Source organism: Anolis carolinensis, chromosome 2 (assembly GCF_035594765.1).
Source record: "Anolis carolinensis isolate JA03-04 chromosome 2, rAnoCar3.1.pri, whole genome shotgun sequence".
Lineage (NCBI taxonomy): Eukaryota > Metazoa > Chordata > Lepidosauria > Squamata > Dactyloidae > Anolis > Anolis carolinensis.
Genome location: NC_085842.1, coordinates 145834521 through 145857784, shown reverse-complemented (window position 1 = coordinate 145857784; position 23264 = coordinate 145834521). Strand labels below are relative to the sequence as shown.

Genomic DNA, 23264 nt, shown 5'->3' with positions numbered 1-23264 from the left:
GGATGTATGGATTTAGATTTAAGAATGCTAGTATTGGCGGGTGTACCATCTGCAAACCTCAATTATTCAGTCTCTGGTTATGACCAGATGAGACTATTACAAGCTTCTCTTTAAGACATGTTTGGAGCTCTGGGCAGTAGAGAATGGTGTGGCCAATATTCTTGTAAGGGTCAAGAATTTGGAGCACATTCTGATGGTTCTGTATCAGAATATGGTTTATCAAATGATCTCTGTGCCCAGCTTAACAGATGTGTATCCATCCGCCTAAAGGCACCAGATCTCATCTCATCTTGGAAGCTAGGCAAGATCATCCCTGGTTAGTACTAGGATGGAAGACTGCTTATGAATACCGTGCGCTGTAGGCAGTGGACAGAACTGGTAAATCCACCTCTGCTTATTCATTGCCTAAGAAAAGCCTATAAAATTCATGGGGTCACCATAAATCGACAGATTACTTGAAGGTAGATGCATATACTACTTGACCTTTAAATTCCTAAATAGTTTGGGACCTGATTGCCTAAAGGAGACCATTTTTTCATATAAACAGGTCTGAGCCTTAAGATAAGTCACAGAAGTTCTGTTCATAGGACTATCATTTAAGATCAGTGCAATTTGAAGGTACAGTGGATAGGACTCCCGTTTAACATTTGGCTGTGTGTTTAAAACAGAGAACATTTCCCTAAACACAAAAAGGATAATACATTTGGGGGAAATATAACTTACATCTTTAGGATTTTCATAAGGATGTGGGTTCTGCTTGTTGTTGCTATAGTTAATTTTTGGATTTGGAGTATGAAAACATGTGCCTTTCCTTTTGTTAAAAAATGCAATACTGTGCCTTAATAAAGCCAACCAAAAGGAACATAAAAAGTGTTCAGCGTTTGAAATCCTAAGTGTTTACCATTAGCTTAAAAAATGAGGGAGGAAAAGGGGAAAGAGGCAAGATATCCCGTTCATCAGTAGGAAAATTAATCCTTCTTCCCTCATTCCTACCAAGTGTGTTTTCTAAGCAAAGTAGTGCATTCTTTAAAAATCTTGTAGCCCAGCTTGCGTTTGTGAGCAAAGCAGCAAGATGTTAGCACTCCTGATCCTGTTTAAACATAATTTAACATTTCACAGATGAAAATTGTGACACACATGGCCTAGCAATATTACAGCATGACCAAGTGGAAACAGCTGCTAATGGTGAAAGAGATTCAAACTGAGAAGCTCCAGCAGTTTGCTTTTGCCTGAGCCTCCTGGAAAGACAAGACTCTCCTCTCATGTCCCTTGCCTCTCTATTGAGTTAGCTGAATGCAGATTATTTCTTGGTATTGTTAACAGAAAAAAATTAACTAGAAGTGTTTACAATCCTTAAAAATTCTTTCATACCATAATAAATACAAAATTGATCAAAACCAGCCATTTAAAAAAGTGAGGAGAGAAAAGTTTATCCATTTGTTTGAAATGTCTATGCAAATCAAAACAGGTTCACAAATGTGTATCTGAGAGCAAAAAAAAGTTTCAAAGCGCCCAAGTATTAGTTTAGGAAATTCTGGAAGAGGTTGCTGGATCAGGCCCCAAAACATATTACAGTCTTACTTTTTATTCCATTTGTTAAAATACCAAATGCTCGCTCTGTGATAAAGTATGTAAATTAGCATAGCATGGAAGAGGCAGACAACTCAAATTACAGTACAGCTGTGACTCTCGGCAAGTTTGTTTCCCACTCCGCCCCTTACCCCCCATAGGACACCTGTATTTGTCCGTTGGTGACTTGTAAGAGTTTGCGCTGAATCAATTATCACTTACTGAAAGCCTTGAAAAAAAGGAATACAGCTCAACTATGCTTCATTGAAAATTTGCAATAAAATCACCTAGAGTACATTAATACAACTGGGCTTATTAGAAACAAAGGGTTTTATACGTATGCAAAAAGTAAGGGGAACTTGATTGAAAAATAACAGAATTTTTGTTTGCTTTGTGGCTTTGTTTTGATCGTGCTTATTTGTTCAACAAGCAGTGTGTCACCAGATCATTTGTAAAGCTAACAGTGACACCAAGAAGAGGACAAAAACTAGGGAGAAGCAATCTTTGGAATGTCTTGTGCCCATTGTGCGGCACAGTTTTAATTGAACATCCAACAGCAATGGAAGCAGGAATGTATTGGTGGAATTTGCAGAGGCCACAAGGAGGAGAATGATGAGAGCAAGAATCCAAAGGAAGACTGGAAAACTTTAAAAAATGAACTAAATGGCCTTAACAGACCTGAAGAATAAAAATGGGATGACGTTAGAGTACAGCCGGACGGACATAAAGCTAATTTTATTTCCATCTTGTCTTTTGTTATCTGTTCTTGTAAAAAGACATAATTCCCAAAAGAGCTGTTAATTTTTCCTACATTCCTGTTCTGGAAACACACCACCGTCTATAAACACTGAGTTTTATCAGGACCGTCCTAGATGCTAGGAAGAGGGAGGGCAGTGATGTGATTGCAAATTTTGAGAGGCAGGCATTTTCAATTGTCTTCATAACTACGCCACCAAGGAGAATCTAAAAACACAGGTAGGGTGTTTGCTTGCTTGTTTATTGTTTGCTTATTTTATACCTTTCTCTCAATACGAGGAACATCACGGTTTACAATGCAGTTCAAACAAGACACAGCTAAAAATCAGATTATTAAAAGTATAAAACAATTAAATGAACTATTAGAATGGAGACAAACTATGGTTTGATTCCAGGATCCCTATGGATTCCAAAACATTGTGGGTACTCAAGTCTTATTATATACAATGGTGTAGTGAAATAAAAAACATTATATGAAATGGTGAACAATTCAAAACAAGAGGATTTGTGAAATGGTGGGAAGCTACAGAAGGGTATGCTTACACATAAGCATAGTGCTCAGCACAGACATGATCCAAATGGTTTTGTCTGCAAAATATCATGCAAAATAGTCTGTTTAGCCACAGTGGCTCTTTTGCATAGTCAGCGGGCCCTAATTGCACATTCAAGACCAAAAATAGAGCAAAACTGGGAAGCATCTACCAAATAATCAAATAAAAGTGGTAAGAAAGATCTGAGAAATCAGGTTTGACATTTTTTAATTGTTTTAGTTTTCCCCCCTCAATCATTGGTTATCTGTTTTGGTAACAATTAAGAGACCATAGCAGTTGAATGGATCACAAATAAATGTACACAAGCATCATGGCAATGGGTTAAAAACTTTCAACTGCATATATGGAGTCTCAAGGGAAAAATTATAAAATAGAACACACATATACATAGGGCGGTCCATGCAGTCATGCTGGCCACACGACCTTGGAGGTGTCTACGGACAACGCCGGCTCTTCGGCTTAGAAATGGAGATGAGCACCAACCCCCAGAGTCGGACACGACTGGACTTAACGTCAGGGGAAACCTTTACCTTTACTTTTCATACATAGGGAAGATAGCTAAATCTAAATGTTGTTGTGGTGTGCCTTCAAGATGTATCTGACTTACAGTGATTCTATCACAGACATGTGTGGAATTCAGTTTTAGGTCAGCTGAAACCCATTGGGCAATGTAAGCAAATATATAATTGGCCATTCAGGAACAAGCCACCTCAAAACACTTAGCATAATGATGAGCACTTATAGGAATATTCCGTTGCTGGGTAATTCATTCCTCGCATCCACCCACAGCTACTGTAATATTGTAGTTAAGCTAACAGGAAACAAAGTAAAGATTGAGGGTGGCTCTTATTCAAAAGTCTTTACCTGGTAGTTTCTTCTCCACTGTACTACTGATGTAGCCAGGTTCAAATGTCCACACAAACAAATAAATCATATTTTTGATCTTACTACTTATCCACCATGTATTGCCCTGGTGAAACTCACGATGTTGGAAAGATAGATGCATATGCACTGAGCTTATAGACTATTTCCCCTTAATAAATGTCAATGGAAAATGTGCAGGATATACGCAGGGAACTGCTTTGCTACATCTTGCATGAACTATAGTAAAAGGTGAGTAGGCAATGTAAGTAGAAAAGGGTCCCAGCCGTCACAGAAGAGTATTGGGCAACAGCCAGATGGAAGAAGCGTGCTCTGTTGAATTGCTGGAGGAGCTGTTCCTCTTTAATGTCAAACCTCTCCCACAAACCAGGAAGTGGTTCACATACAGTGACAGCCCACTGAATGCACTTCAGAGGGAACCCTCTCCTTGCGAAAGAGATCACTCTCTTGTACACACACATACACATGGGTTAGTGTGAAAAGTCATAGTCTGCAAGCTACAAATCTATACTCGCTCACATAACAAGTGACTACTGAATGGGTATGCATTGTGCTGCAAGTGAAAACTATACATATTGACACTGAGTGCTACTATACACTAGAATTAATGCGGTTTGATTGTTGTGGCTCAATGCTATAGGATCATGGGAGTTGTGATTTCAGAAGGTCTTTAGCATTTTCAGCCAAAGAGTGCTGGTGCCTCACCAAACTATAATTCCAGGATTCCTTAGCACTGAGCCATGGCAGTTAAAGTGGTGTCATACCGCATTAATTCTGCAATGTAAATGCATTCAAGGAATGAGAACTTTTGTTATCTCTAATCAGATAGTCTGTTTAATTCAAGTGCAGGCATTTTAACTTACATTTCAATACAATACAACCTTACGTTATCAGGTTCACATGAATATGTAAAACCACAGATAATAGTGAACCCTTCTAAAATTAAGCACTTCTGAACAAAGAATACTATGGAGTTGTACTGGAGGGTCTAGGACAGTGTTTCTCAACAGGGGGTCAGGACCCCCAGGGGGACGCAAGGGGGGGTGTCAGAGGGGTTGCCAAAGACTCTCCGCTGCTCTCTGGAAGTAGATGAGCTACATCTCCCCTAAATCAATGTCAATTCCTCCCCAAACCCTCCAGTGTTTTCTGTTGGTCATGGGGGTTCTGTGTGGGAAGTTTGGCACAATTTGATCATTGGTGGGGTTCAGAATGCTCTTTGATTGTAGGTGAACTATAAATCCCAGCAAATACAACTCCCAAATGTCTAGGTCTATTTTCCCCAAACTCCACCATTGTTCACATTTGGGCATGTCGAGTATTTGTGTCATTTGACTTTAATGTTATGGTTGGGGGTCACCACAACATGAGGAACTGTATTAAGGGGTCATGGCATTAGGAAGGTTGAGAACTATTGGTATAGGAAATGATTGTGCAGATATGGACACTGTACTGTACAATGTTTAACAGCTTCATTTATATGGATTTCAGATTTTCTAGATCCAACTTTTACTTCCTTGATATTTTGCAACCCACTATGCATCCATCCTGGAAACTGCCATTTTCTAGTGATACTGACAACATTTTCCTAACCTTTAGAACATACCAATGATACAAGAAGGGTTAGAAACATCTGCTGTAAGGCATGTACTTTTAACACTGATATTAAATTGTTGCAGAAGAACCTCCCAACACTAGGAAAGTACCTGTTAGCTTACGAAGGTATGGATCAGGAATAGGGAAAGTGTATTTCACTAGATGTCAGGTTGCTATTTCCATTATCCTGCAACAGTGAGTATTTTGCAGGGGGATGAGGTGCTTGTGGCCCCTTAATATATTGCTGGAGTGCAGCTCCCATCATCATTTAACCATTGAGTATGCCGGCGAGGGCATATGCTCCATCCTTGGTGTCTAGTGCTGCAGTTATCATGCAGGCTCCTTCCTGATTACCTTGTAGTCAAGGTTCACACTTTTTGTTCCCCCCTGATTTTGCCCTTCTTCAGCAACTGAACACCACAGAAATTGCATTTCACTGTCACTAGACTGAGAATCATGTGTAATTGTGTGATTTACAAGCAACAATAACCCCAAGGTCCAATTCACATGTAGTGCTTTTAAAAAAAGATTTGACACCCTGCCTCCAACACATCTGCACTAGATTTTACATCGTTCAGCCTGACCTGATACAACCTGTACAGTAAAGGATGTCGTGGGTTAATTGCTGATACTGAGAATAATAGCGACAACCCTCTGTATTGTGCAAGATTGTTTTGTTTTTGTGTGGTTGTTTCACAAGTCTTCTTCCCTACATGCCCAGATGTAAGCCTACGAACCACCCTTTTTGCTTTGATCTTTGTGCTCCAGGCCCAGGGCAAGAATGAACATTGTCAGTTAAGCAAGTTGTTGTTTTGTTTTACATTCGGGAACATCTCAGAATCTACTTTCTACTGAGGATAGTCCATGTGGCCCAATATTGTTGATATTGACTAGCAACAGCTCTCTAGAGACGCAAGCAAGGCTCTTTCCAAGACTTACCTGGCGATGCCAGCCAGGGAGCAAATCACATGCTCTTTCACTGTCCTTAGGCATGTGGTCCTAAATACATTACATGGAAAGTAGGAATTACTGCCATAACCTTCTAAGTGCCCTTAAGGAATGCTAAAATTGCTTCTTCCTTAGGAGAGAAGGAGCCTCCAGTGGCGCAGTGTGTTAAAGCGCTGAGCTGCTGAACTTGCAGACCGAAAGGTCCCAGGTTCAAATCCGGGGAGTGGAGTGAGCGCCTGCTGTTAGCTCCAGCCTCTGCCAACCTAGCAGTTCGAAAACATGCAAATGTGAGTAGATCAATAGGTACCACTCCGGCGGGAAGGTCACGGCATTCCATGCAGTCATGCCTGCCACATGACCTTGGAGGTGTCTACGGACAACGCCGGCTGTTCGGCTTAGAAATGGAGATGAGCACCAACCCCCAGAGTCAGACATGACTGGACTTAACGTCAGGGGAAACCTTTACCTTTACCTTTTAGGAGAGAAGGGGGCAGGGGAGAGAAGTTTATACAAAAATCCTCCTTGTCCTTGAAACGTTACTTCCAGATAATATAAGATGCTTCTAAAAATACGTCTGCCTTACAAAGTTATAGCAGACTCATGCCACTTCAGTTGCCATGGCTCCATTCTATGGAAACCTGTGATTTATGTTTTCATTTGAGACTACGGTTCTGTGCTGTAGTTGTGGGGAATTCACTAGAGCTCTTCAGAATGGATAACCTAAGGGTTTTATCACACCATGCTGTTAAACCATTATATTTATGCATTAGTTCATGTTTGCCTCAGCCATATTGCATGAACTTGTTGATTTCCAGGCATTATTGTATTGCAGGGTCATTGAAAATGAGGTTTTCACCCTGGAAATAATCAATTTATCCCTCCCACTTCCTACAATAATTCATGATCCAGTCTGAATGTTTCATAGAGCTATCTTCCATGAATGAGCTACATGTGTGTATGTGTGTGGACAGGTAATCCCTCACTCAAGGATTTCCAAGGAAATCTCTGGTAGAGAAGCCCAAACCCCTTCTGGTTCTCCGGCAGGGAAAGTGACTTTTCTTAGTATTTTTAAACCACTTTAATCCCTACTTTTGATTTCTGTTTTGTTTTGTTTTTGGGGATGCTCTATCATCATACATCTTACCATTGTACTGGTTTGCCATTGCAGCATTATTACTTTTGTTAAAAAGATTTGGGAGTTGGTAATGATGCCATTATTGTGGACAAAATGCTGTTAGAGGGAGGCTATGATAGAGAGCATAAACATTTAGCTAACCTCATAAAATTGGCTGGAGTGGATTTTACTTTTTTTTTCATGTTAGGAGTGACTTGAGAAACTGCAAGTCGCTTCTGGTGTGAGAGAATTGGCCATCTGCAAGGACGTTGCTTAGGGGATGCCCGGATGTTTTGATGTTTTGACCATCCATGTGAGAGGCTTCTCTCATGTCCCCTCACGGAGCTGGAGCTCATAGAGGGAGCTCATCTGCGCTCTTCCCGGATTGGATTTGAACCGGCAACCTTCAGGTCAGCAGCCTAACCTTCAAATCACAGTCCTGCCGACACAAGGGTTTAACCCACTGTACCACCGGGGCCTCCTTAAAATAAAATAACATGGTTTAAATTAGTGGACTGGTAAAGCAATAAGTCCCTCACCAAACCATAAATCCTAGGATGGAATTGCTAAATTACTGCAATGATAATTTTTAGTAAAGCCCAATACGTGCCTATACGGCACCTTCTTAATGGATTTTTGTTATAGCATTACAAACTTGAAAAGAGCAGGGCAGCCCTACCCATATACTTATATTCATCTAGAAGTGTTTGCCATGGCATTGTGTTAAAACAATTAAACAAACACTGATTACATCTACCAGAACAATTCAACAGGAACGTGGAGTGAGGATGTGAGAAGAAAATAGACACTAGATGCCATCACATCTAATAATTAGGTTTTTAAAAAAACAAACACATTGACAAAACATGGAGCATCTATTATGCGCCCGTTTAATGCTCTAGGTTCCACATATCCCTTAAACATAAGCAAGTGCCTTCTTGTTTTCCCCTGTTAGCATACTGACCCCAGAAAGTTTATATGGGTCATCTGACTTTATTCCCTGTGTTTTATAGAGCCATCGGGTATCAGGAACCTTGTTTCCTAAACCAATGGACATAAATGGCAAGGACAGCAAGAGAGCACATGAAGACTACATCCATAGCTTAATTGCCCAAATAAAAAAAACAGATTCAGATGGCCTAACTCAAAATATAGACTGCGTGACATACACATTGTGCAAAAATCACTTTTGATAACCTTGGGGAGACATCCCAATTATTTTCCAACAGGCCTTTCTCCAAATTTGGAAGCTGTGTTTGTGATGGTCTGACTTAAAATACAGAAAATGTAGTGTCTGCAAAATTCACTTGGTAGGAGGAAACTAATTTTTTAATTTAATTTTAGTAAATATAAACAGTCTGGTTTGAAATATAAGCTATGGAGCCAGTGAGATGCAGAAGTTTGGGTATTGGATTACAATTCTAGAGACCAGGATTTGAATCCCTTCTGGCCCTGGACACCCACTGGGTGGTGGGTGACCTTGGGCAAGTCACACTATCTTAGTCTCAGCCCTTGTAAAGTAAACCCCATGATAGGTTAACTTTAGGGCTGTCATAAGTTGGGAAGGTACACAATAAGGTGTACCTGAAGGTACACAATAAGCATGGTATACCGTATACATGAAATTCAATTTGGGAGTCCACGGTTGGCACCCCATTAGTATGTTTTCCATGCATAGAAAATAATGTGACACATCTCTTGATACATTTCAGCAAGGCATGTTAACAAAAATGACTTTTTGTTGCTGCATCAGACATATACAGCTAGATTTTTTTAACCAGATTTGGGAAGTAAGGTTTTGGGATGCTCAGCTAGTCCATGGAGCATACATGGAATTAACTTGGAGGGGCCCTGAGAGGCAACCCAGAGGCAAAGCAGTGTATTTTGTGGCCAATCAGGAGAAGCCTGCTCTCCCAAGGGCAACTGAGCCTGATGTATTCCCTGAAGAGCAATTTTGAGTACCAAAACAGAAAGGCGGTTTTCCTCCTCCAGAGGAGCTAAAACGAAACAATAATTAACAATGGTTAATGATTCTCCCAAGCAACACTGGGCACTAGAACCTGTTCAGAAATAAAAGGAAAGCTTCATATTCTGACCAAGCTTTGTTCACTAAATCTAGATGTGTAACAAATAATTGTAGTTGCTGCATTCTATCCCTCCTGTGTAAATGGCTGAATAGGTAACTTTATGAACATTAAAGATACTAATTATAATGCTTGTATGATTTTTAGTGGGGGGAAATTGTACATCCTCTTATTGTAAATCTTAACTCTTAAGAAGTTCTGTCATGCTGTGATTATAAAGCAAGAAGGGAAAGTAGCCTCTCCAGCTCTTTTGGATTACAACTACCATGTGTGTTCCCGCAGGTAATGTTGTTGGGGTTGCTGGAAGCTGAAGTCCAAAACAGCTGGAAAATCAAAGGTCCCTGCTACAGAAGAAACTGGATTAAGTAATCTTGATTTTTTTAATGGTTCGGTTCGGTTTGCGGTCTTCACATAGCTCAGCTAGGAGATGCTTACAAACTAGATGGTGTAGAGATACACATCACAGAGCTTGCAAAAGTTCCTTTTCACTGTAAATCCTGTAATCATCCATTCAGTATGGCCAGACTTTCTAACTAGACAATTCTGTAAGTTGTAGTTATTTTTTTGTCCAGACCATGATATTTCTGGGCACAAGGGATGTGGCTTGAACCAGGCTCCTTGCCAGGAAATTAGTCTGGAATTCACTGGAATGACCCAAGTAAGACCTTGACTTATATGTAGTTTGTTTCCAAAAGTCAGCATTCAGAGCCAAGGTATTCAAACGCTGTATTTGTGATTTTTACATATCAAAAATAGGTTTGCACAGTCATTTTATGATCATAACTGTTTGTTTTGATTGCAACACTTAGGATGCTGCAGAACGTAGATATTATTTTCAACGTCTTGTTGGGGGAGTTTGGGCACATAGCAGAGGAAAAGGTCCATATAGGGCATTACTTAAAACTGCAACCATTTTGGAAATGCCAGAGTCTCTTGTTTCAGAGCTTTCTTACAGGGATTTCTTCTCTTTCACATCCTCCGCCTCTTCATCTCCTACCACCACCACACCTTAGAATGTCTCATGGCTTTTAATCACTATTATGAAGGCTAGAAGCGTTTGTTTTAGTTGAAAACTGAATCCCTGGAATCCCACTCCTGTATCAGAGCCAGTTTCTAAATTCTGACTTTGCTCAGGACACACAAAATCTCTGAAGAGCAAATGTGCATAGCCTGGTGAGAAAAGATACTTTTTGGAGTCTAATGCCCACAATTCTTAAACAGCATAGCCACCACCACTGCCTTGTTGGCTGTGGACTCTGAAGTTGTAGTCCAAACTCAGAGTCAAATCTATTGACCAGCCACAGGGACATCTTTATCTGATTAGGAATATCTAGACCGAGCTTTCTAGGCTTTCAAGACAAGACTGGATTAGGACATTTTTCTGCTTGAAGTGGCACAAAAATGGTGACACCTACTGAACCAGTGCCAAAGTCAATGTCTAGTCAAGTTGTTTTGTTTCCTGAAGGCAGAAAACCCCACCCGCAGATAGCTACTCCTTACCCTTAAAGTCAGAAATAAAAATAGAAGTGACAACATATTCTTCCTAAAAGCAAGGCTGGTTCTGTCTCAGTGGTTCTACCTGCAGTACACTATAGAATTAATGCAGTTTAAGATCATTTTATCACTTTTATCATGGGAGTTGTAGTTTGAGAGGCACCAGCACTCATTGGCAGGGAATATTAAAGGCCTTATAAAACTATAACTCCAATAATTCCATAGCATTGCGCCATGAGAGTTAAAGTGACCTTAAACTACATTAATTCTATATTACAGATACACCCAGCGTCAAATTCTCTTCCTCTTTAAATCTCCCAACTTCCTAGCTCTCTTGAATCAACTAGTCACTGAACCAAAGTATCATAAAAATAATAGTCATAGTACACTATTACTAGTAGTAGGTAACAGCAACAATTGTGTTGTAGAAGTGATAGTGAACAGGGTAACCAGGAAGCAAAAATAAAATCTGGTGAGTCCTCTGGCTAGCAGTTTCATCCAATATTATCCCTGAACTTACAGCAGCAGAATAAAATTGTGGGAGTTCTGGAGAAATGCCGCCAACTTGCACCATTGCCCTGTACTCAGCCCTTCTAAGCTTCTAGCCTCAATCTGTTTGTTTGTTTGCTTGTCATTTTCATCAACAAGGGGTCCAGCTTCTTAGTGGAGGAAGGGAGCTGATGAAAAAAATATCGTCTATTCTCAGAAATAGCACCCCAAAAGAGTATGGAAAATAAGATATATAGCATGCTGAGGGTTCTCAATAGATACTGGGAGACCTTGGCCTCATGCAGAGGGCAGGCACCTACGGATCAGACTGGTCACAGCAAGAACAGGCACATCAGGCATTGCCCTGGGTGGAACAGGCTGGCATGGCTATGGGGCATGAAGGAGAGCACCAAGTGTTACAAAGTGAAGCAGATTGTACTTGGAGTGTGTCAGAGAAAAGGGAAGAGTCTCTGAGCAGCAAACTTTGAAAAAGTTAATTTTGGGGACTGTAATTCCCAGCATGCACACTAACTTATCCAAGCTCTGTCTGACTTTTTAAAATGCTGGAAAGCTTGGCTTTCTGAAAGAAAATTCCTATCCTCTTAAGTTACAAAATATTGACCTGTATATTGAAAGAAAGAAAGACACTTTGCCTATGACCAGATACACTTGCTTTGTTTCTTATTATTGCTTTCTATCATTTGGATCTGAGGCCCCCTGGCATGGCAAACAGGATTTGAGGCTCAGTTGTATTGAGCGTAGTTTGAAGAAAGGCTCAGGTGGCAAGAGGGAGGCCCGCAATCATCTTCTGCCAGCCGTAATGCAGCGTGATTTGCCAGGGGCCAGGCAAGGTAGAACAGCCTGCGGAAGGAAAGTAATAAAGTTTTGGAGGCTCCAGTCGCGCTTTCCTCATGCCTGGTATTATGTCTAACACCCTCTCCCCACATGCTAGTCTCTGGCGCAGCAGGGCTTTGGCTGGAGCTACTGCAGCTGTTTCCCATTTAGACATGGATGAAAAAAGACTGGCTTTCAACTTTTAATGCACTCCCCTCCCTACCAGACCTGGCTTCTGGCCCATCCAAAACCAGAAACCTTCCCTCTCTTCCCTTCCTCGCTTCCAACCTGTGTACTTGTGAGGTCATCCAACTCTCTCCAAATTGATGGCAGTTTAGAGGTAGGAGGAGAACTCCCCAAAGATTTGCCAGGAGGTTATGGGGACAGATCCCTCTATACCCACGAGCAGGAATTGTCTTAAATTCCTGTTCCTGAAATTCACTGTTCAATCAATTCACTATTAATCTTCTTTTATATTTTGGAGTCAGAATGTAATCCAGCTCTCCGTCATCCTGGTATCTTCCAGATGTATGGAGAATACAACTCCAACCATTAACTACAATCCATGCTCTATTGCTATGCTTGTTGAGGTTGATGGGAGTTTGTTGTCCAACACATTTGGAAAAGGGCAGAGGGTGGAGTGAGATATCTTGTAAAACAAGAGCTCCCAAACATGTCTTTGCCCAAAAGATTAGGTGAGAGATTTGAACATGAAAGGAAAAGGTCCCTTCCAGATCAACCAAGTATTCCCTGCAAATCTCTTTTTTTGAAATGTTGAAAATGACATTTATTAAGATGCTTGTCTGCTTGTGAGAGAGAAAGAAAAAGAGAAACAGAAAGACAGATAAGAAGAATTCAAATGTATAGCCAACACCTGCAGGGAAAAGGTTCGCAAGGCTAAAGTGCAAAATGAGCTCAGGCTTGCCAGGGACATAAAAAACAACAAAAAAGGCTTTTTTGCTTACGTTGGTAGAAAAAGGAAGAAAAAGGAGCCGATAGGGCCACTGCAAGGAGAAGATGGGGTGATGGCAACAGGGGACAGGGAAAAGGCAGAACTGCTTAATGCCTTCTTTGCCTCAGTCTTCTCACAAAAAGAAAGCCATCTTCAACCTCAGCAACATGGAATGGACGAAGGATTGGGGGAAATCCAACCCCAAATAGGGAAACAAGTTGTCCAGGAACACCTGGCCGCTCTAAACGAATTCAAGTCCCCAGGGCCAGATCAACTACATCCAAGAGTATTGAAGGAACTAGCGGAAGTTATTTCAGAACCACTGGCAATTATCTTCGAGAGTTCTTGGAGAACAGGAGAAGTCCTGGAAGATTGGAGGAGGGCAAATGTGGTCCCTATCTTCAAGAAGGGAAAAAAGAACGACCCAAACAATTACCGTCCGGTCAGCCTCACATCGATACCAGGAAAGATTCTGGAAAAGATCATTAAGGAAGTGGTCTGCAAACACTTAGAAACAAATGCGGTCATTGCTAATAGTCAACACGGATTTACCAAAAACAAGTCATGCTAGACTAATCTAATCTCTTTTTTCGATAGAGTTACGAGTTGGGTCGATACAGGGAATGCTGTGGATGTAGCCTACCTGGATTTCAGTAAGGCCTTCGACAAAGTCCCCCACGACCTTCTGGCAAACAAACTAGTAAAATGTGGGCTAGACAAAACTACGGTTAGGTGGATCTGTAATTGGCAAAGCGAACGAACCCAAAGGGTGCTCACCAATGCGTCGTCTTCATCATGGAAAGAAGTGACAAGTGGAGTGCCGCAGGGCTCCATCCTGGGCCCGGTTCTGTTCAACATCTTTATTAACTACTTAGACGAAGGGTTAGAAGGCACGATCACCAAGTTTGCAGACGACACCAAACTGGGAGGGATAGCTAACACTCCAGAAGACAGGAGAAGAATTCAAAACGATCTTGACAGACTAGAGAGATGGGCCGAAACTAACAAAATGAAGTTCAACAGGGACAAATGCAAGATACTTCACTTCGGCAGAAAAAATGGAAATCAAAGATACAGAATGGGGGACGACTGGCTAGACAGCAGTGTGTGCGAAAAAGACCTTGGAGTTGTCGTGGACAAGAAGTTAAACATGAGCCAACAATGTGATGCGGCAGCTAAAAAAGCCAATGGGATTCTGGCCTGCATCAATAGGGGAATAGCGTCTAGATCCAGGGAAGTTATGCTCCCCCTCTATTCTGCCTTGGTCAGACCACACCTGGAATACTGTGTCCAATTTTGGGCACCACAGTTGAAGGGAGATGTTGACAAGCTGGAAAGCGTCCAGAGGAAGGTGACTAAAATGATCAAAGGTCTGGGGAACTAGCCCTATGAGGAGCGGCTTAAAGAGCTGGGCATGTTTAGCCTGCAGAAGAGAAGGCTGAGAGGAGACATGATAGCCATGTACAAATACGTGAAGGGAAGTCATAGGGAGGAGGGAGCAAGCTTGTTTTCTGCTGCCCTGCAGACTAGGACACAGAACAATGGCTTCAAACTACAGGAAAGGAGATTCCACCTGAACATCAGGAAGAACTTCCTCACTGTGAGGGCTGTTCGACAGTGGAGCTCTCTCCCCTGGACTGTGGTGGAGGCTCCTTCTTTGGAGGCTTTTAAACAGAGGCTGGATGGCCATCTGTCGGGGGTGCTTTGAATGCGATTTCCTGCTTCTTAGCAGGGGGTTGGACTGGATGGCCCATGAGGTCTCTTCCAACTCTACTATTCTATGATTCTATGATTCTAAGTGAGATGGAGAAAAAAGAGCCCTTAATGGTTTTGCAATCCTGAGGGTTTTGATCACATAGTACTAATTTTTAGTAGTGAGTTGGCTTTCCAAGACAGGCAGTGCAAGACTGTTGTCTTCATTTTGTAAAGGGAGAGGAGGAGCTGTCAGTTCGCTTATCCTTTCCTTTGAGCCATTCTCTCTGCATTGAGGAATGCCACTTGGCTGGAGCTCCTTCCAGTTGCTAGAACTAGCAGCACCTCCCCCCATCAAATCCAAAAGCAACCCTGTAGGCCGCTTTTCTCTGTCACAGCAGAGGACCTTCCTCTTTCCCCTTTTCTTACTATTTTGCTCAGCACCTAACATCACAGAACCACAACTCTCTTTTGTGGGATACATCAAACTATGAGAAATTACTCAGATCATGAATTTCAGACTCTCAGATAGTGCTTTTTTATTTCCAAGATGTATACTTTTTAGCATCTACATTAACTGCTGAGAGACAGGCGACCTCTTCACACAGGGCATTTTAGCCTCATTTTGCTGCTTTGTTTTGCGGCTTGGATGGACACTGCCATGCACCATCACAATGTGCTCTGTGGACTGCTCATGGGACTGTGTCCCCAGAGTGTGTAGAAATGGACAGGAAGAAATTGACTCCATTTGTCTCCCTGTGATTAAAAACACTTAGAAATTGGTATTTTTCCATGGGATGGGAAATGTTGTGTTTTCCATTTCAGTTCATTTTGTGATGTTTCAACGTGGGTGTGTATGTGGACAGTCTTTTCGTGTCCCTCAATGCTCCTTCTGCCTCCACTTCTCTTCAGACACAAGGAGGACTGGTAAATAATTCTTTTTAAAACCATTGCTGTAACTATGCAATTTTGAACTTTTGAAATTCTGCAATTGCATAATTAAAAAAACTATGATATGGGCACTCTGCAGATGATGGAATGGGAGGAGAGAAGAGTTGCATGTGTGATGATGAATGACACTCATAGTTTAACTAGAAACAGGCTGAGGCACATCCTGTGTGATGGGGGTGATATAGTCTCCATCTTATTTTAAGACAAAATGCCATAGAACAGAACTGGAAGAGGATACTATCTCCCGCTCCTCCCCCCCTTTCCTGGTGTGATAAGGTTCTTTTACCTAAATTGAAGTGGTAAATTAAACAACTTTGATCATTCAAGTTATCCAATAGCCCAAAGCTTTCTCCAAAGAGGATATCTCAAATTATCCTGTTGTCTTTGTCCTCCCCACTTGCAAGCCTAGTAGAATCCAGTTGCCAGACCTTGTGAGGGAGTCTGGTTTTGCCTTCTAGGTGTACCTAACTGAGATGCAAGTTCTTACACTTAAAAGCAGAGAGAGAGAGGAGGAAACATCAGCATCCCTGCCGGCACAGTTGTAAGATGTTTTGTGTTTGGCTCTTCCATAGATCATGCATTATCAGTGTGGGAGAATCAAGGGACAGCCTGGACCAATTATTCCTTGTACCTTCTCTATTTTAGGTCTCCCTTATGTGTGAGAGAAGACTTCATCTACTAATAGACACATAACAAAGCCAGGATTATACTTTGAAAAAACTAACTAATGTAAACTCAGGATTTTGCCAAGCTTAACAGAAGCAGAGGAGGACTTTCTATTACTCAAAGATTCCTCATGCCCTTTCTAGACAGCATTTCCATTTGTGCCTTGGTGTTCGTGATACCCACAACCCACCCTTACGCTAGTTCATAAGTGCTTCTCCTACCCATTCTTCTTGGGTATCAAATTCCCATGCCCTTTGAAGGCCTCTGCTATAAGCACCCCAACTCCCACAGGCAGAACAGAATAGAAGCACCAAGTTCCTACAGCCCTGTACCATGACATTGACTTTTCTACATAAAAGGTCTTACTAGAAGACAACACACAGCCGCTGGCTATCTGTAGTGGCGGAGCCAGGGTGTGTAAAAAAGAGTGGGAAAGTGAATAATTTTGCTGCCTTTACAATATTTTTGAAAGGTACTGGTGAGGCAACACTGTGAGTGTTGGTGGCATGAGAGTAAGAGAGAGAACAAGAACTCCAAATAGCAGGAAAAGGACACAATGGCAATCAGTTTCCAAGAAATCTTGACATTGAGCCAAGCCATTTTGTCCAACTTGTGGACAACGGCCGAAGGAACCTGCAGGCAATGCCTACTCTTGGAGCTGCATTAAAGCACTTCTCAGTTGCCAAAGGAAGAGGTGGTTTAAGGGCAAAAAAGAATAATAATAAAGTAAGCCTTGAGCTGGTACCCCAATATCCATATTCATGAGAGATAAAACACAACCATTCCAGTTTTTTTTAACACAAAACCTAACTTGGGGGTATAAATATTAATGTGTTTAGCTGCTTGTGGAAAACTATTTAGAGCTGAATGACCACACAGCCTGGAGGAAAGATCCTGAGAGAACTGCCTCACTTGTAATTTTATTGAAGTGCATTAAAAACTTATTCCTTCTTTCAGGTACCAACTTGAAATTACTCCCCTCTTCCTTTTCTGTTGAAGTGAAAGAGAAGGCCATCGGACAGGTGAGAAGGGAAGTTTGGGAGAGACAAAACCTTGCCTATGCCCTGGAGACCTCTACTTTGCTGAAGCAATCTTGCCCTTAGTTTACTGGCTAGAGGTGCACCCCTCATTCTTCTATTAGATCAGGCTTATGGGCAAGGGAAACTGTGTATCTTGAACAATCCTGTCATCCTCATATCTAGACGCACAGAAGGAAACTGACCAATACTAGCATAGTTACTACTTACCAGCTGAGGATGTGTGAATAATGTCTCTAGTGGGAATATGCGCTAATGAGGATATGACCTCAGACACTGTTGGTTCATGCATAAAACTGCCAGCACACAATTTTTTAAATTAAAAACATTCCATTGCTTTGTCTTTTATCCCTAAGAGCTCCAATGTCGTGAAACAGAAAATACTAGTTGTGCTTTATGTATTATGTAAAACTGCATTATAAAACTCTAGCACATTGGTTCTCAACCTGTGGGTCCCCAGATGTTTTGTGCTTCAACTCTTAGAAATCCTAACAGCTGGTAAACTGGCTGGGATTCCTGGGAGTTGTAGACCAAAACACCTGGGGACCTACAGGTTGAGAACCACTGTGCTAGCGCATGTGTCTCTGTTTAAACCGTAGCTCCAAAACCATGGGGCCAGGACATGTGAAAGTTTATATGCATGTTAAGGGCATTCAAACTGCATGCACCAGACATTATTCTTTGTGCATGAATTAGTTTTAAATAATGTAAATATGTATCTCTGTTTGAATCCTGAAATAACATCTTCAGTTCCTAGATGGAAGACTCTGGGAGAGAGGATATAATGTTGCAATTAATACCAGCTGAAGTCAGAGGAGCAGCCTGATAGGTCTGAGAGTGGGCTTTTTTCTGTTGTAGGGCAATCCACTTATAAGCATAGAGGAAGTAGATATGTCCTTCAGGCCCCAAGGAGCACATGTCATGGCAAAGGGAATTATAGCATCTGTGGTTTTACTCAAACAGCTCAGGCACAATGTGTCCCCCATGGCAGCTACATCATTTTACTTGAAGGTTTTGGTTAATCAAACTAAGGCATACTGCAATGCATGCAAAGCTGAGAACTAGCAAAAAATACAGTGAACATGGGCTCCATTGATCCGCTTACTCTTCTAGGTTCTGCTGATGCTATTTTAAACATCTCCTTGATGTTTTGTTGTATCATCATTTTTAGCACTCAAACATAGCATTTATATAGTACTATTTATAGGTTGGGGTGGGCAAATTATGGCTTTAGAAATATTGCTGGACAGCAATTCCAGCACCTCTCACCATGGCCTACGATGATCAAGCTGATGTGATTTGAAGTTTTTCTGATCTCTGAAGAACAATAATTCCCAGTCCTTGTTCTAGGTCAGTGAACAAGGCAAACCTTTTCTACTAGGGATGGGACTGAGCTGCTGAACTTTGCAGGCCGAAAGGTCCCAGGTTCAAATCCTGGGAGTGGAGTGTGCGCCCGCTGTTGCTCCAGCTCCTGCCAGCCTAGCAGTTCAAAAACATGCCAATGTGAGTAGATCAATAGGCACCGCTCTAGCGGGAAGGTAATTCCATGCAGTCATGCCGGCCACATGACCTTGGAGGTGTCTACGGACAACGCCAGCTCTTCAGCTTAGAAATGGAGATGAGCACCAACCCCCAAAATCAGACATGACTTAACGTCAGGGGAAACATTTACCTATATATATATATATATATATATATATATATATATATATATATATATTCATGGCTTGGTAGAATTCACAAGGTGCTGAAAATCACACCAAATGGGCTGACCATTCTGAAAAAAAATTCCCATCCTGACAGCAATGGGATCCTGTGGCTGAAATCCATCTGCTTAGATACAACACTAAAAGCTGCAATTACTTAGCCTTACTTTTTAACAAAGCTTTCATCTATATCAAATTTTAAAGATACGTTTTTGAATATCTGAACAGGTAACTTGCTGTAACTTGCCTGCACAAAAATCACATTCCCGTAGCTCTGAATGTGTGGCCATTTCCCATAGCTTGGGAAAATGACAATGGCCAATGAGGGATTGTGAAAGATGTAATTAAAAGATTTTTCCAAGCTCCGTTCTTCCCAAAATCACCCTCATGCTAAAGGTATTTAGCACTGCTAAGGCGGTGCTCTCTAGTAACCAGCAGGGAGTAAGTCAAGCACTATGTTGAGCACATGCAGCACTTAATAAAACACAGCATTGGACTATGACTCTGATTAACAGAGTTTGAATTGCTGTTTGGCCATGGAAACCCACTGTGTGACCTTGGGCAAGTCACTTTTTCTCAGCTTCAAGTCTTGTCAAAGAAGCATCGTAATAGGACTTTGGGAGTCACCATGAATTGGAAACAAAAGCCCACAACAACAATATTCCCCATTACCATTTCTCAATATCCATTTCTAAGGTAAAAGGAAAAGTGAGCAATACAATACCATAGCAACTCCAGGACAAAAGAAATGTAAACATTCACTCTTTATCTTAATTTTTTTATCATGTTGTTGTTGTCCCAGAAGCAGCATAGAGCCCAGATGTATCAAATATGGCTGTGCATCAGGCAAATGGCTTGCAAATTCTAGTGGGAATGTCAAAATTGCTTCAGCTAGTGGATGCCTGCCACTCCAAAATGCTGTTTTCTAGCCTGTGGTTAGAATATGCTCCCTGGTTAGCCAAGTTTTGTCCCAATTTTATAACTGTTTAACTAAATGACCCTCATGCCGATTTCCACAGTCTGCAGACCCAGCAGCAGTTTTCATCTGATTTTCAGCAGGTGTTCTTTTTTCCCTGGTTGTGTGACCAACAACACCTACTGAAATGTGCTCTTCTGCATAACCATCTCCAGCTTGAGCTTTAGCAACCTTAGGCCTGCGTTTCAATCCTTGCCTACCTTGTCTCTGTGACATCACAAAACTTGCCTATGTGACATCACTAAGAACCATTTTTTAATGTGTTGTTGAAGGCTTTCATGGCCGGGATCACAGGGTTGTTGTATGTCTTTCGGGCTGTGTGGCCATGTTCCAGAAGCATTCTCTCCTGACGTTTTGCCCACATCTATGGCAGGCATCCTCAGTTTATCCATACCTCACAACCTCTGAGGATGCCTGCCATAGATGTGGGCAAAACGTCAGGAGAGAATGCTTCTGGAACATGGCCACACAGCCCGAAAGACATACAACAACCCAACCATCTTTTAGTCTCAGTTATTTGCACTGACATGATTGTAATGTTAAAACTCTATAAGGGATGGTGAATGATTTTGATTTTATTCTGAAAACTATGTGATTTACAAATTACTGTGTGCATATGTGTGGGGTATTTTTATTGGCTGTTTCCCAATTCTACCTAAAGATGCCAGGGACACAACCTAATTCCTCTGGCATATAAATCACGGGCTTCACTGCTGTGCTACAGCCCAGGTTCATGCTGTGATATATAAATGCCATAAGAAATACTGCTCCTCAATTCTAAGACTCACTTTTTCCCTGTATAAACATCTCTAAAAATGGGGTGTGTCTTACAATGCAGGGGCCTGTTATGAGATGCTGAGAGGTGACATAGTGGCTATGTATAAATATGTGAGGGGAAGTCATAGGGAGGAGGGAGCAAGCTTGTTTTCTGCTGCCCTGGAGACTAGGACATGAAACAAGGGCTTCAAACTACAAGAAAGGAGATTCCACCTGAGCATGAGTAAGAACTTCCTAACTGTGAGAGAGAGCTGTTCAGCAGTGGAACTCTCTGTACCTCTGTGTGGTGGAGACTCCTTCTTTGGAGGCTTTTAAGCAGAGGCTGGATGGCCATCTGTTGGGAATGCTTTGAATGTGATTGTCCTGCTTCTTGGCAGAGGGTTGGACTGGATGGCCCACAAAGTATCTTCCAACTCTATGATTCTATGATTATTGTTTTTGTTGTTGGTGGTATTACTGAAATTGTGTGTTTTTCAATTGGTGGAGTCTTATATTTGAAGAAATATGTAACTAGAAACATCATAATAAATAAGTTAAATAAACATTGAACAATTGAACTTAAAGGCTGTATGGGGATTTGAACTCAGGATTCTCAGTTCAGCTCCACTGCAATACATTTCCAGCTCTCAGTTTTATAGGGTTCACAACTGGCTCCAGCACCAATACCTTCGTGGAAGAGGAAGCAACTGCTGCGAAAGATTAGACAAGATTTCATAGGACAAGGATCAACTCAGAGTTCGGAAAAGTTCCTTTTTTCAGACTACAGTTCCAAAAAGAAGCCACTAACCATGTTTGGAGTTCTCCATGGGTAAAGAGCCCTGGTGGTGAAGTGCGTTAAAGCACTGAGCTGATGAACTTGCAGACCGAAGATCCCAGGTTCAAATCCCGGGAACGGCTTGAGCGCCCGCTGTTAGCTCCAGCTCCTGCCAACCTAGCAGTTTGAAAACATGCAAATGTGAGTAGATCAATAGGTACTGCTCTGGCGGGAAGGTAACGGCACTCCATGCAGTCATGCCAGCCACATGACCTTGGAGGTGTCTACGGACAACGCCAGCTCTTCGGCTTAGAAATGGAGATGAACACCAACCCCCAGAGTCAGACATGACTGGACTTAACGTTAGGGGAAAACCTTTACCTTTACCTTTTAAAGTTCCCAAGCTATGAATCTTGCAGCAAGAAAATTCAAGCTTGGGATTGTACAACAGGATGGGAGTAAGCAGAAAGAGTGGTTTGGCAAGTATGCTAAATGTTTTTCTGTTGCTCAGATGCTGCTGTCCGTCATTTCCACATTGAAGTTTCAGTGATCTGTCCTTGTATCTTTCTGATGCCCTCCATGCTGGGAAGGACAACACTGGGGAACACCTTGGCTGCAACGGATCTCTTGATCTCATCTCCCCCCCCCCCGCCCCCCAATCTATATAGAAATGGTTCCTGCTTCACTCAAAGAGATCTGGAGAGAAAGAGAGAGCTGTTCAGCCCCTACTGAGGGCCCCCGGCATCAAGCCAAGGACCACTCCACCCTCCCTTCTGGGCAACCAGCTGTTCCCATCAAACTGCCAGCTGTGTCAAAATACTCAGAACAGCAGTCCATTGTAATGTGGGACTGGAGCATTGCCAGCACATGGACGAGGAGAAGTTTGTGTGTGAAAGAGAGGGAGCACAATTCTTTCTTCTAAGCCCCCTGTTTCTGTATCTCAGGCCCCCATAGTGAGGTCCTTTCCTCCCCCCACGTCCACCCTCAGCCTCTGAGAGGCAGCTTACTTGTACTCATAGTAAATGTCTCTGGATGACAAGTCAAGAACCCTTATAAATCTGGAGTAGTGGGTCAGATCTCTGACTGCTTTTCTATCCCATATAGATAATCCTGTTTTCTATCCTCTAGAAGTGAGTGGGAGGGGGAAGAGGAGAAAAATCTTAGTTATGGGCGGAACTCTTTGGGGACCAGGTAAATCCTCTTTATTGAGTTTGACTGTTCCTCTGAAAGCACTATCTCTCAAGTCTTGCTATTTTTGTTACTTTCTATTGGTAGGTAACAGAGCATACACGCACGCACACACACACCCTTTGAGGATTCATTCTACATGTTTACCCCCCAAATTTGCTAAAACTTCATCATAATTAGGTATATTTACCTATACTTAACATTTGTATAATATTGTTGCATATTCTAAATATAGGATGAGAATCTCTTAT

General features: G+C 41.8%; 1 long non-coding RNA gene across 1 annotated transcript; it reads left to right on the top strand.

Annotated features, from left to right (window-relative positions):
* Nucleotides 1-1175: 1175 nt before the first annotated feature.
* LOC103277805 (uncharacterized) lies at nucleotides 1176-22810 on the top strand. The gene is made up of 3 exons (XR_505683.3): nucleotides 1176-2544; nucleotides 17533-17597; nucleotides 22337-22810. It is a non-coding gene; the product is annotated as an uncharacterized LOC103277805 (long non-coding RNA).
* Nucleotides 22811-23264: the final 454 nt, after the last annotated feature.